Source organism: Rattus norvegicus, chromosome 3, assembly GCF_021556685.1.
Source record: "Rattus norvegicus strain SHRSP/BbbUtx chromosome 3, alternate assembly SHRSP_T2T, whole genome shotgun sequence".
In the NCBI taxonomy this organism is placed as follows: domain Eukaryota; kingdom Metazoa; phylum Chordata; class Mammalia; order Rodentia; family Muridae; genus Rattus; species Rattus norvegicus.
The window spans coordinates 42388654-42401333 of record NC_141536.1 but is presented as its reverse complement, the minus strand read 5'-3'; positions in this window follow the sequence as shown (position 1 = coordinate 42401333).

Genomic DNA, 12680 nt, shown 5'->3' with positions numbered 1-12680 from the left:
TTTGGGAGAGGAGCTGAAAGCCAGGAGCACACAACATGAAGCATGAAAGACCAACCACATAGATACTACACACAAAACTAACTTCCAGAACCAAGCTCCAACAGGCTTCCCCTGGGACCCCAGATTTGGACCCTCAGGATTTACTAGAGATGAGAAAAGGTCCCAGGCTAACTGTCCTTTAACTGGCCTTACACCAGTGTCTCTCAAAGTATTAGAGGTGCCGTCATTACACTGGGATCTGGCTTAAAACTTCAAATTCTCATGCATGGGTTTGTAGTGGGATCTGACAGTCTGCCTTTCCTAAATGTTAGCAAGAGGCACCCACACTGTTAGTCCATGCACTCAGAGCAGCAAGAGTCTCAACCCGTGCCTTGGTTTACCAAGTCTTCTACTTGGTTTTCTTTTCTTTCTTTCTTTTATTTTAATTGGATTTTTTTTTTCATTTCAAATGGTATCCTTTTCCTCCTTTCCCATCCATAACCCCCTTATCCCATCCCCCTCCTCCTTCTTCTGTGAGGGTACTCCCCCTCCCAACCAATGACCCCTTCCTGCCTCCCCGCCCTGACATTCCCCAACATTGAAGGGAGTGGTCCAGCCTTCACAGGACCAAGGGCTTCTCCTCCCATTGGTGCCCAACAAGGTCATCCTCTGCTACATATGCATCTGGAGCCATGGGTCTGTCCATGTCTACTCTTTGGATGGTGGTTTAGTCCCTAGGAGCTCTGGTTGGTTGGTATTGTTGTTCTTATGGAGTTGCAAGCCCCTTCAGCTTCTTTAATCCTTTTCAAGAACAGTCGTTACCATTCCAGTCAGGAGGGAGCTTAGAAATGCCTCGTCCTTTGAATAGCAAGCACTAGCTGTGTGACCTCTGGGGGGAAGGAACTTCCTTTTCAAAGCTGGTTACTAGGACCAAAGGACATCGTGTTTATGTTGGTGCTATATGGTCATCGTTTGCTCCATCAACACTAAGAGCAGCCATCTGGCTTTCTGCTTTCATTTTACAAATGTGAAGTCACTGTGAGGTGAAGAGTCCAACTTGGTGTGGCAGTTTGGCTAAACCAGAAGAAACCTGATCTCCTGAGAACCTGTAGGCCATGTACTTAGTTACATCATAGCCCATTACTAACTGAGGAGCTGACCCTGGCATTCGCCCAACCTCTTTCACTGACCGAGCCTCTGGAACCCACAGGACATCAGTGGCTTAAACCACACAGCCAAATATATTTTGCTATAGCTGGTTCTAACAGGTCAAGCCTTCTTCCATTAATTATGAAGATTACCCAGATAATTGATGTAATTGGGGACACAGAGTATCTGAGTGAAACCAGCCAGAATGAATTAGATCTCGCCAGTACAGCCTGAGATTCCTACAGTTCTCAAGGGAAAAACATTTCCTCCCCCCGTGGAAAATTATGGATGACCCAGTGGAACCTTTGATTTGGTTCACAAATAATACTAGGCATGATGACCTAGTCCCTAAGGACAAAGCGACTATCAAAATGTTGGACACATGCAGTCATCCCTCCTTTTCTGTCATATTTTACAGAAACCTTCAATAGAGTTTCAAATGTCCACATTTGACCGTGATGTCTTTTGGGAGGTCAAAAAGCAGATCAAATAGAAAAAAAAATGCTCTCCCGAGGTGCTTTGCAAATGGGCACTGGCCACAAGCTGTTCCAGTTCGAGGGTGAAGGAGAAGCACCAAACCTCCTTTCTCTGCAGAATGAAATGGCTTCTGAGATATGAATAACCGAACTGGAAAAAAAAATATTAGCTGTCTGTCCACTGCTGCTGCATAATACAAAATATATATCATTCCAGCGTCTGCCCTGTGAAAACCTACACAAACACTACCAATGGCTGGCAGGACATCTCTGCGGTGGTACAGACGGTCCTTACTGGTGTAGTCAGAATGACACTGTTCACAAAGCTCATTAAAATTGCTAGGGTCAATATGCACTCATTCCAAAGACGCAAGCCTTCTTAACAAGGCAGCCCTGCATCCTTTTAGTACAAGTGGGGAATTTCTTACGTTTCTACACATTATTAGAGCCATTTTGACAATCTGGTGGGAGAAGGGGCCCAGGAAGTGGCGCTGCCTGAGTGAAGCACAAGAAAGCTGGTGGGGCTGACGCAAATGAGAAATTCTATGTTCTGGTCAGTTCCAAAGTTGGGAGTCTGAAAATAAGATGGGTCTGGAGACTGGAGATGGAACACAAAGCGTCTTCCTTTTAAGTGGCTGTGGACATTCTAAGGCAGAGAAGGAACAAAGCGAGAGCACGTTTATCCATTTGTGGGTACGTCCCTGGATGCTTGAGCTTCGTGTGGACTTCCGGCCATGTGAACCTACCGTCCCAAGGCGCAGCCACCTAAGATGCTTTCCGGTACACTCCACATGTGTTGGGATCAGATATTTTCTTGTCCTCTGTTATAGATTCAATTATATCCCTAACTCTCCACCAAAATGGAAAGTGTCAAAGTCTTAGACCCCCAAATACCTCAGAATGTGGCCTTGTTTGGAAACAGAGCCACCACATGGTATCTACCCATCACATGGGTGATCAACAGCTAACACGCAGTCATGGTGCACTCTGCTTCTAATATGACTGACATCCTTAATGAAAGGATGGGCATAGGAAGAGTGACAGAGTGACGCGCATACACAGAGGCCACCATTTAAAAACAGGGGTAGAGACTGAAATGATGAGACTGTAAGCCAAGGGATTGCTGGTTCTCATAGGAGCTAGGAGAGAAACGAGGAACCATGCTAGCTTGAGAGAGGAACCTACTACACTATTCCTACTACTGTACTACTACTACGACTACTACGACTACTACTACTACTACTACTACTACTACTACTCCTCTACTCCTACTCCACTACTACTACTACTACTACTACTACTACTCTACTCCTACTCCACTACTACTACTACTACTACTACTACTACTCCTCTACTCCTACTCCACTACTACTACTACTACTACTACTACTACTACTACTACTCTACTCCTACTCCACTACTACTACTACTACTACTACTACTACTACTACTACTACTCCTGGACTCCTCACCTTGACAATGGTGAGGACACACACTCCTGGGATTTGATGCTACCCTGTTTGTGGTATCTTTTTTTTTTTTTTTTTTTTTTTTTCGGAGCTGGGGACCGAACCCAGGGCCATGCGCTTGCTAGGCAAGCGCTCTACCACTGAGCTAAATCCCCAACCCCTGTGGTATCTTTTTTTACAATATCCCCAGGGATGCTATATCCACTGTATAAGGACCACCACATTTCTATTCTTTATGTCAGGTCATCAGATATGAGAATGAATATGGGATGCAAGGAAATAAATGAGCTAGAAAATGGGAAACATTTCCAGCCCCAGATAGACTTTGGGCAGAGCCAATATTTTGCGGGAGATGTGCCACAGATTTTAAAGAACATACAGAAGACCTTGGGGTCTCCTTGTCTGCCTATCTGGTACCTGTCAGGCATAAAGCGAAAGAAGGGGAGTTCTGCCTGCACCCCCCTTAAACTATTCACCGTTCTTTCATTCACTTGACGAATATTTATCTTCTGCCTAGGGACAGGACACTGGCATGTTGAGAACTGGAAAATAACTGGTCTTATCTTCCTTTGCCTTTCCAGAAGCATTTATATTCACAATATCAGTCTCAAAAATCTATAGTTGATTGATTTGGAAGTTGTGTGTTTCTCTATGCTGTCCTCACACCCGCTATGAACTGAAAAGCTGGCACTCTTCTGCTCAGCCTTTACATATAATGGTACCTTGGCAATAGCTTATGCTGGAACGTAGCCTTTACCTGCTGAGGGGACATTTGATGAACAGCTGCTTTTAGTGTCAAATAAGAACACCTCGGGGTCCGCCCATCTCATTCCTGGGGTGCTAAATGGTGGGGTTGAAATGTTTGGCATATATCATCAGTAGATGGATCAGTTACACTGCTCTGGTTAGAAGACACCCGTAATACCTCTACCTTTGTCCAGATAGCCTCTAATGGGCCAGCCAGACCATAGCCTGTGCCCACTGATGTCTAAGAGATGACTCACTGGAACCAGCACAAGAGAGAAGGGTTGGATGCTGGTCAACAACTAAAATTCAGAACGACATCAAGGTCCTCATCTCCCCGAATTCAGGCCTTTAGTCTTACTATATCTCTATGTGTCTTCTGAGGGTTCTTGTGCTGCCTCTGAAAATAGTAGGCTGCTGATAAATGCCGATCAGACAGAGACATCACTAGGCAAACCGCCTTTCTCCGTATCTCCCCGTCATGTGTTCCTGATCACCCATTGATTTGATACAGGGACAGAAGATGGGCCCTTGTGAAAGCCCAGGCTTCCAATGTGCACAATGTTAACTGGTAGAGGACTGCAGAATGTGCAGAATGGAGTTTCCCAGGAGGGATGGAACAGTGCAGGGCTCTCTCCAGTAACCTCAGTTTGAGATGTCCATCAGGAGGAGGAAAAATCCCAGGACTAGTTTAAACAAGCTTTTCCTTAGAGAAAGGCAGAACTGGACAGTGCCATGTGGCACAGGAGCAGACATGAGCCACTGCCAGGTGCACCCACTCTCATCCGTCACTGTGACCTTTTCAACTGGGTTTATAAACATTAGGCTCGTGATAAATCTCAGTTCTCTCTAGGAAGAAGAGGAGTCCTAGTTCAGCTTCCAAATCTCTTCTTTGGGAGCCTTGCCACTCTCCAAGGCTGCTCCAGACTCTGGGGCCCTGAGGTTGTTTACATATGCTGGTTTGGGAAGTACACACAGGCTCCTGCAGCCCGGCTTCTTTGAATGCACTGACCCCTGCTGGACGCCTTCCTTCTCTCTTGAAAGCACCTGAGCTGAAGCCGGGTTGTTTACTGAGGTTGATAGAGGACACTGGCTTCTGGGCTGGGACTGCCTGCCTATCACCCAGGCCTCTTCTTTATGGGAAACAGACTTGCATTCCTGGCCAAGTTCAAAGACAAAGGCCTTCAAGGTGCAGGCGGGAGTGCCAGGCAGAACAACTCTGTGCCTGGTCAGGCTTCTGTGTTGCTATGTTGTGTGTGTGTGTGTGTGTGTGTGTGTGTGTGTGTGTGTGTGTGTGTGTATGTGTTTTCTTCCTTCCTAAAGACACAATGTGAGTCTAGAGTTGAAAAGCATCCACTTCAGAGTCATCAGCTTCTCGCATTTGCTGCATTGACTGTCTTTGTTGACTTGGGCAAATCCTGGAGGAAGGAAAGGCAGCCCTTGCATTCTCTTGCCAGTCATTGGCTGCCTTGGGCTTCCCTCTGCAGCTCTTCCTGCGTTCAGGGCGGTGCACCGCGATTAACAGGGTGGGATAAAGCAAGAGACGGACTTGATCGGATCCCAGAGAAGCTGCTTGTTGAACGAGAACCTCGGGGGTGAGATTCATGGCAACATGATCTAGTAGTGGAGTTTCACTCTAGTAGTGGAGTTTTAATTCCGTGAACCGGCTCATGAGGACGCTACTTCAGAAAGGATGCCTCTAAGTCCTCTGAGATGATGCTGTGTAGACAGGGAAGCCGTCCGCGGAGCAAGTCTACTATTGCAGCCAACTCGCCCAAGAAATTGCCCTTCTTGGGGGAACATCTGCCAGACAGCCCACACCCACCTTTCCCTCTTCCTCTCCCCGTTTTTTGAAAAGAGGTGCTGTTGCAGTAAACATTTTAAAAGGCGGAACCTTTTAGCTCGCACTAGCGCCAGCAGCAGCGTTGGGCCACATGGCACAGCAGGATGTCTTCATCTCAGCGGTCCATACTGCCCCAAGTACTCTCAGACCCAGGCGGTCCACAAGCCGTTCCAGCATGGCTTGCCACACTGATCTCTGGTGTTAGTTCCAGCACCAGAGGGCCATATGGAACTAACCAGAATTTATCTCTGGTTAGCATCTCTCCCGGCAACTCTCTACAAGCCTGCAACTCTCTGGTTCCAGCTACCCGGTAAGATCAGGGCTCTAGAAGTCCAGCAGCGGCTGACCTATCGCGGCTGCCTGCCACATACTCTGCCCACACTGCCGGCAACCGTCTCCTGGAAGTTAAGGTAAAAACTCCCAACTACCTGGTGAAATCAGGACTCAATATACTGTAACTTAACAATCAGATTTATATGTTAAATTCTCAATCCATAATACATTCCCACAAAAAACTCACAACCAAATGATAAAGATATAAACCACCCACCTAGATAAGCTAAGTTGGCCTATAGAAATCCATCCCTTAAGAAATATTCATAACAACCTGAGCCTATGTAGAGACGCATGGCGATGGATCATTTACCTCTGCCTCCATGTTGCCTCTCCTCCTTTCTGCCTCTCCACCTTCTTCTAAAACCTCTGTTCCCGCCTCCCTTCCTTCTCATCCAACCACAGGCCTCATTTTATCTCGTGTCTGCCTTCACCTGCATAACAACACCAACCTACATGGTGCTGTGTGGCCACTGGACTGCTAGGGTAGATCCCATATATTGAATCTATAGGTCGGCATACTACGTCTATACCCACCCCCGTCCCTTTGGGGTCACATCAAAGGGCTGTGTGTTATCCCAACTTCCCTCCCAGAGAGTCCTGCTAAGGTTAGGAGAGAGGCAACTACGCTGGGGGAAGCACCTGCAGAGGCCAGAACAGACTTGTCCCCACTGAGGCCAAGGATGAGAAGAGAAGGCCTGACTGGAATGAATAAGCTATACTCTTCCATACAGGTCACGCCATCCACGGATGGTGAGCACCTTGTCTTCAGGCAAGAAATACCACTTTTATAGTCCCACCACCACCATCCCGAGCCTCCTTCCCTTCTCCACAGTGCTTCAGGCCCAACTTTATGGAGAGCACTGAAATTTAAGTTCTAATCACCAGATGTTGCCTCCACCTGCTGTCCTAAATGACCTCTGGCTTGCTGGAGGTAATTACACGCAGGCTTTGTGGGCTTAGCAATGGGAGACCGAGGGTGAAGAATCCCGACAAGAATGTGCTATTTCTCTTAGAAGCCTGTTAGGACTGGAGCTTGAAGTGATGAGAAAGGTCAGGAAACTACTCCGGTATACTTACCCCCTGCTCTAACTTGGGGTCTCTCTGCGGCTCTCCAGAAAGCAGTGTGTGTTGTCTGTCCAATATAAAGGGCACTGCTATCAGTAACTCAAAACTGGATGAGAATTTTCCCCACCAACCTCGCATTCAAGGACTCCCAGATCCTGCCTTCATGTGGTCCGTAGGCCACTTCTACACAGAGGCCCCTCTCTTCCTGGGCATGCGCATGCTAGCACAGTCCCGCATTCCCAGGGATCTCACAGCCCCAACTGCTGCCCGTGAGACAAGCAATCTGCCACACTTAGTCTCACTCCTGCATGGTTCCTGCCTTGTCCCACCTGCTAAGGAAGCCTCCCTCCTTCTGTGCTTATAACTTTACATCCTTTCTTTGAAAGAAAGCATTTTCATCCACCATGAAACTCTAAGTTCAAAGAAGTCAATGCGGGTGGGGCAAGCGATACAGCTTAGTGATGGGGCACTTGCTAGACTGCTCAAGGCTCTAGACTTGATCCCTACCTAGTACCATTAAAATTTACAATAAGAACAGAGTCAGAGAAATGACTCGGCGGGGAAAGGCATCTACCACCAAGCCACATTACCTGTTGTTCATTCCCAAGGCCTACACAGTGGAAGGAAAGATGCTACTCTGACCTCCACACTCACACCATCACACCTGGGCACATGTGCATACACACACACACACACACACACACACACACAAACACACACACACATGCACATAAAAACAAAGACAACAAAACCATCCAATCTTATGCCTCTTTCCTTCTGGGGGTAGGTGGACTGTCGAAGGTCAGCACTCTGTCATGTGTCCATTAGTATCAAGGCCACAGCTGTGTGTGTTGGCTGGGACTCCCAGAGGAGCTTCCTGAACATTGCTACTCAGACCTCCCATAAACATCCCTGTCACGCCATCCCAGTCAACTCCAGGACTAGACAACTGCATTTTGTTTGTTTCTTTCTCTTTTCTCTACTCAGCCAAGTAAGCAGCTTCTAGCTCTTAAGTTTTAAATTAGCATTGTCTTCTCCAAGCCAACAATTCTGCTGCCCTGCCGCATGGTATCATGGTTTCTATACGGGCACCTCTCCAGAAGTGCTTTCCTGGGCACCATGTGGCTTCTAGTGTCATTCTTAAGAAGTGCTGGTAGAGCCAGGCGAGGTAGCACAAACATTTAACTCCAGCACTGGCAGAGGCAGAGGCAGAGGCAGAGGCAGAGGCAGAGGCAGAGGCAGAGGCAGAGGCAGAGGCAGAGGCAGAGGCAGAGGCAGAGGCAGAGGCAGAGGCAGGTGGATCTCGGTGAGTTGAAAGTCACCAGCCTGGTCTATGTAGAGTCCCAGAACCTCACACAACATGAACTTCAAGCATGTGTACCAGAAGGTGGCTGGCACCTTGGGTTGGTATAGCTGGGATTTGAGCAACTTCTACAACTAAGAGCCCATGCAGATGATTACTCAGTTTAAAGTGGTACCAACCAGAAAGATCATAGGCCAAATTGAGGGACCAAGTGTGCCAAAGCCACAGCCTTGAGTCAGCTCTGCGTGCCTCTGCAGGACCTCCTTTGGGAAGAGCTGACTCAGCCAAGGCACGCCAGCCGCCAGGCTGCCTCCCACATCTCTAGCCTGTTCCCAGGGCCTCATCATCTCTGAGGCTTTTGATCTTTGTTTTAATGGACAAACTAAGAGGACAGAGTCCTCATGGAGAAGAGGAAGGCTACCAAGAAGAGATGTCTCTTCCCTGTACCCCTCCACGTGTCTCGAAATGCCTGGCACTGGAGGAACCAAAGGATCAACTTAGCACGTATGCTCTAAGAAGTGTGGAAAGTGTTTGCTCATAGTGTTTAATTTACTAATTGATATTTAAGCAATGCATTACCTAACAATGTTTAATTAAGAATGTCTTCTAGAATAATTTTACTTTTTCTCAAAACACTAAGTAGGCTTGGCTGGCCTCAGACTCACAGATCTGCCTGCCTTTGCCTCATGAATACCTCTGATGTGCCACCATGCGCAGAATGATTTTGTTTGACCCTTAATTTCATTGTCTCTTTATCACAGTGGCCAGCCATATTGTGAGCACAATATATCAGAAACATAGAAAATTGGGTTTGTGTCTGTCTGCAATGTCACAACTTATTGAATAACAATAAATTCACACAGCTTAAGTTTCAGTGACTAATTCATCATAAATCCTGGCAATGAGGCAGAGGTAGATACAAGTTCTTTATACTAATATCACAGAGTTCACAACATATATATATATATATATACATATATATATATATACATATATATATATGTGCATAGGTATGGTTTTGAGAATGAATATAGGTTAAAGAGGTCACTTCAGGGTTCAAGAAGTTTCACGATACTGAGGCAGACCGGTGTGAAAGAGGGCTGCTGGTAGACCTATTGGTAGAGATGTTGGAGTCAGGTTTGAGAGCTAAGCTGCAAACTTCATCTGCAAGGTGAAAGGCCAGACCCAGTCTAGAGCAGATGGTGGGTCCAGATGCATGAGAGGTGGATGCCAAGCAGCTGAGTACGCTTTGTCAACAGAAGGTGGCTGAACTGAGTCAGGCAGTCCTTGGTGCTCAATACACCATATTGGTGTGGGGCCCTGGCATGGCAGTATTAGGAATCTGTCACTTTCGGGGATCCAGGAGAGGGAGTCACACCATTTTGGTGTGTCGTTATATTTTCAGGTCTAGCTTTCCTAATACAATTTTAAAAATGCCCATGTGCCTGTTGGACTGCAAGTCTGCCTCACTGCCACTGGGGTGCTGGAGCACAGCCTGCAGGCATCTCAGGGGAGAGAGAACACAGTCTCAGCCTGTGTTCTTCCGGGCCAGACACAATGAGATCTGGGATAGATGCTGTGGTTCTCAGTCTCCTGTGTACCCAGATGACACTGGGGACCTTGAGGAGTGGAGAACAGGGTGGGGTTGGGGTGGGAGCTGGTACAATCCAGGCAGGAAAGGGATAGCTGAGCCCAGAATGAGAAAGGAATCTGGTTTGGTTCTGAGTGAGTGCTGGGAGATTGAGGATTGGTTCTTTACAAAGGCCTCCTCCCTGCCTCCAACTCGAGGTGATCCTTGATGAAGGAGAGGGTCCTTGGCTCTCCAAACTGCTTAATTTGATGGCAGATGGCATACTTCTTACTCAGGGTGAACCAGAGATTAAATACCTTTTGCAGGAAAAAATGCCTGGGAAGGGAATCTCATTGGCAAATACTCAAGGCCTATCTAGACACCTCATTAACATGGAGAACTCCAGGTTTTTATGCTTCATGACACGTTGTTATGGTCCTTCATGTGGGTGTCATGGTTGTGTTCCAAGAGAGGTGGAGCTTGGCAGGAACCTGGTTCCATTTCTACTGTTCTCAGTTCTGAGATTCCCCGGGGTTTTGAACCCACTTCAGCCTTACCCGTTCTTCTGTCTGGTAGCATGGTCCAGTTGTTCCACATGTGCCCCATGGTTTCTACCTTTCTACCCACCCACCTTTCTACTCCCAAGATGAAGTCATTTGTCAGTCTGTACTGGAGGTGTGGTACCCAATGCTGCAGTTTCTGGATCCAGCCAGAGACTGGAGTCATCCTTCTCCCTCAAAATGAAGTCAAAATTTGCTTGTAAAATGGATTCACCCACGACAATGCACAGCATGAGAAGCCACTGTTTGGTAAAGTATGAAGTAAAGTAAGCGTAACCTGACCTCACCAGGCCACCTATGAGCGTTACCAAGTCACCTGGACCCGTCTTCCCTCTTCAGTGACTTGTCACACTGCACTGTCGACCTCCTAGACAGTAGTGTATGAGGTTTTCAACTCCAAACCATATGATTCCATAGCAGTGGAAATGTCAACTGCTATCTTATAGGTTGGGAGTGTGACCACTTATTCTCCATTTGTTCTGTGTTTGTTCTGTGTTTTTTTATCCCAGATATAACAGTCTGAGGCACCACTCTAGGAGTGATTACTAAGTCTGTGCCAAAGTTCTATACCTCTTTAAAAACTTGGTTCTGGGATGAAGAGATGTCTCAGTGATTAAAAGCACTGGCTGCTCTTCCAGAAGATTCATAATGTCCCACGACCACCTGTAATTCACCTCACGACCACCTGTAATTCCAGTTCCAGTGCATCCAATGCTCTCTTCTGACATCTGAAGTCACTGCACACAGGTAGAACATGGACAAACATAGACAAAACACCTATACCGGTGTAAAATAAACACATAAAATTTAAATCTATTATTTGCTCTTTGTAATAATGTAAAACTATCAGTGTGTGACTAATTCCAAGGTAATAATGAATAAATAGTAAATAAAGAGAATTTTGTGGGTTGAGTGGCTTGGTTTGTTTTGTTGAATGTCTTTTGAGATGGGAGTCTCATAAAATACAGGCTAGCCTCCAACTCTATGCCTTGCCAAGTAACCTTGAACTATTGTTGCCTTTGCTCCCACCTCTCAAGTACTGAGATTACAGGTATACATCACCACATGGTTTTGTCAAAAATAAGCAAAACAAACTGGGGATGCCTTGTAACCCTGAGTAAGGTAATTGTGGTGGTTTGAATACATTTGGCCCAGGGAGTATCACTATTAGGAGGTATGGCCTTGTTGGAGGAAGTGTGTCTTCCTTCTAGCTGTCTGGAAGCCAGTCTTGTCCTGTTTACCTTCAGAACAAGATATAGAACTCTCAGCTCCTTCTCCAGTGCCATGCCTGCCTGGACACTGCCCTGCTTCCTACCTTCACGATAATGGACTGAACTTCTAAACCCATAAGCTAACCCCATTAAATGTTGTCCTTCAAAGAGTTGCCTTGGTCATGGTGTCTCTTCACAGCAATGGAAACCCAACTTGAGACAGTGACTCAGACCCAAAAAGACAAATACTGTATTCTCTCTCTCTCTCTCTCTCTCTCTCTCTCTCTCTCTCTCTCTCTCTCTCTCTCTCTCTCTCTCGTTGATTATTTGGGAATCTCACATCATGCACCCCAATTGCATTCACTTTACAGTCCTCCCCTGTCCACCATTCATCCTCTGTAACTCCCCTCCCCCACACCCTCCCCCTCAAAAAGAAGAAATTGGGAAAAAAGAAACAAATGGAAAAAAGGACATTTTGGGTTGCCCATACACTCACCAGAGCATGGTCACATTCCTAGTGGTCAGCCCCTTACTTAGGGAGGATGAGTCTTTCTCTCCTGTACCCCTGTCAGAAGCCATAGCCTGAGGAGAGCCATGGGACTGCCATCTCCTGAGAGAGGCAGGGCCAGCTCCTCCATGCCCATGGACATCAACATGGCTTCAGGTGTCAAGCAAGACCATGTTTGGGCTTCAATGATAACATGGACCACAGACATCAACATGGCCCCTGTCTATATCAGGACCAGTAACACAGTCAGAAGCTACCTGGCCCGAGGCTCAGGTGGGTGCATATACCACTCACATTGGCATCACACCCCAACCCCGGGATAGCAAAACCCAAGGATGTCACCAAGGTATCAGTCAGTGCCACTGACTACATACATTCACTATTGCTGAAGATGACACTTTGCTTGTAACTTTGAAAATGGAGTCGTTGAGCTGGTGCCCCAAATAGAAGCATCACCCCTACTGACT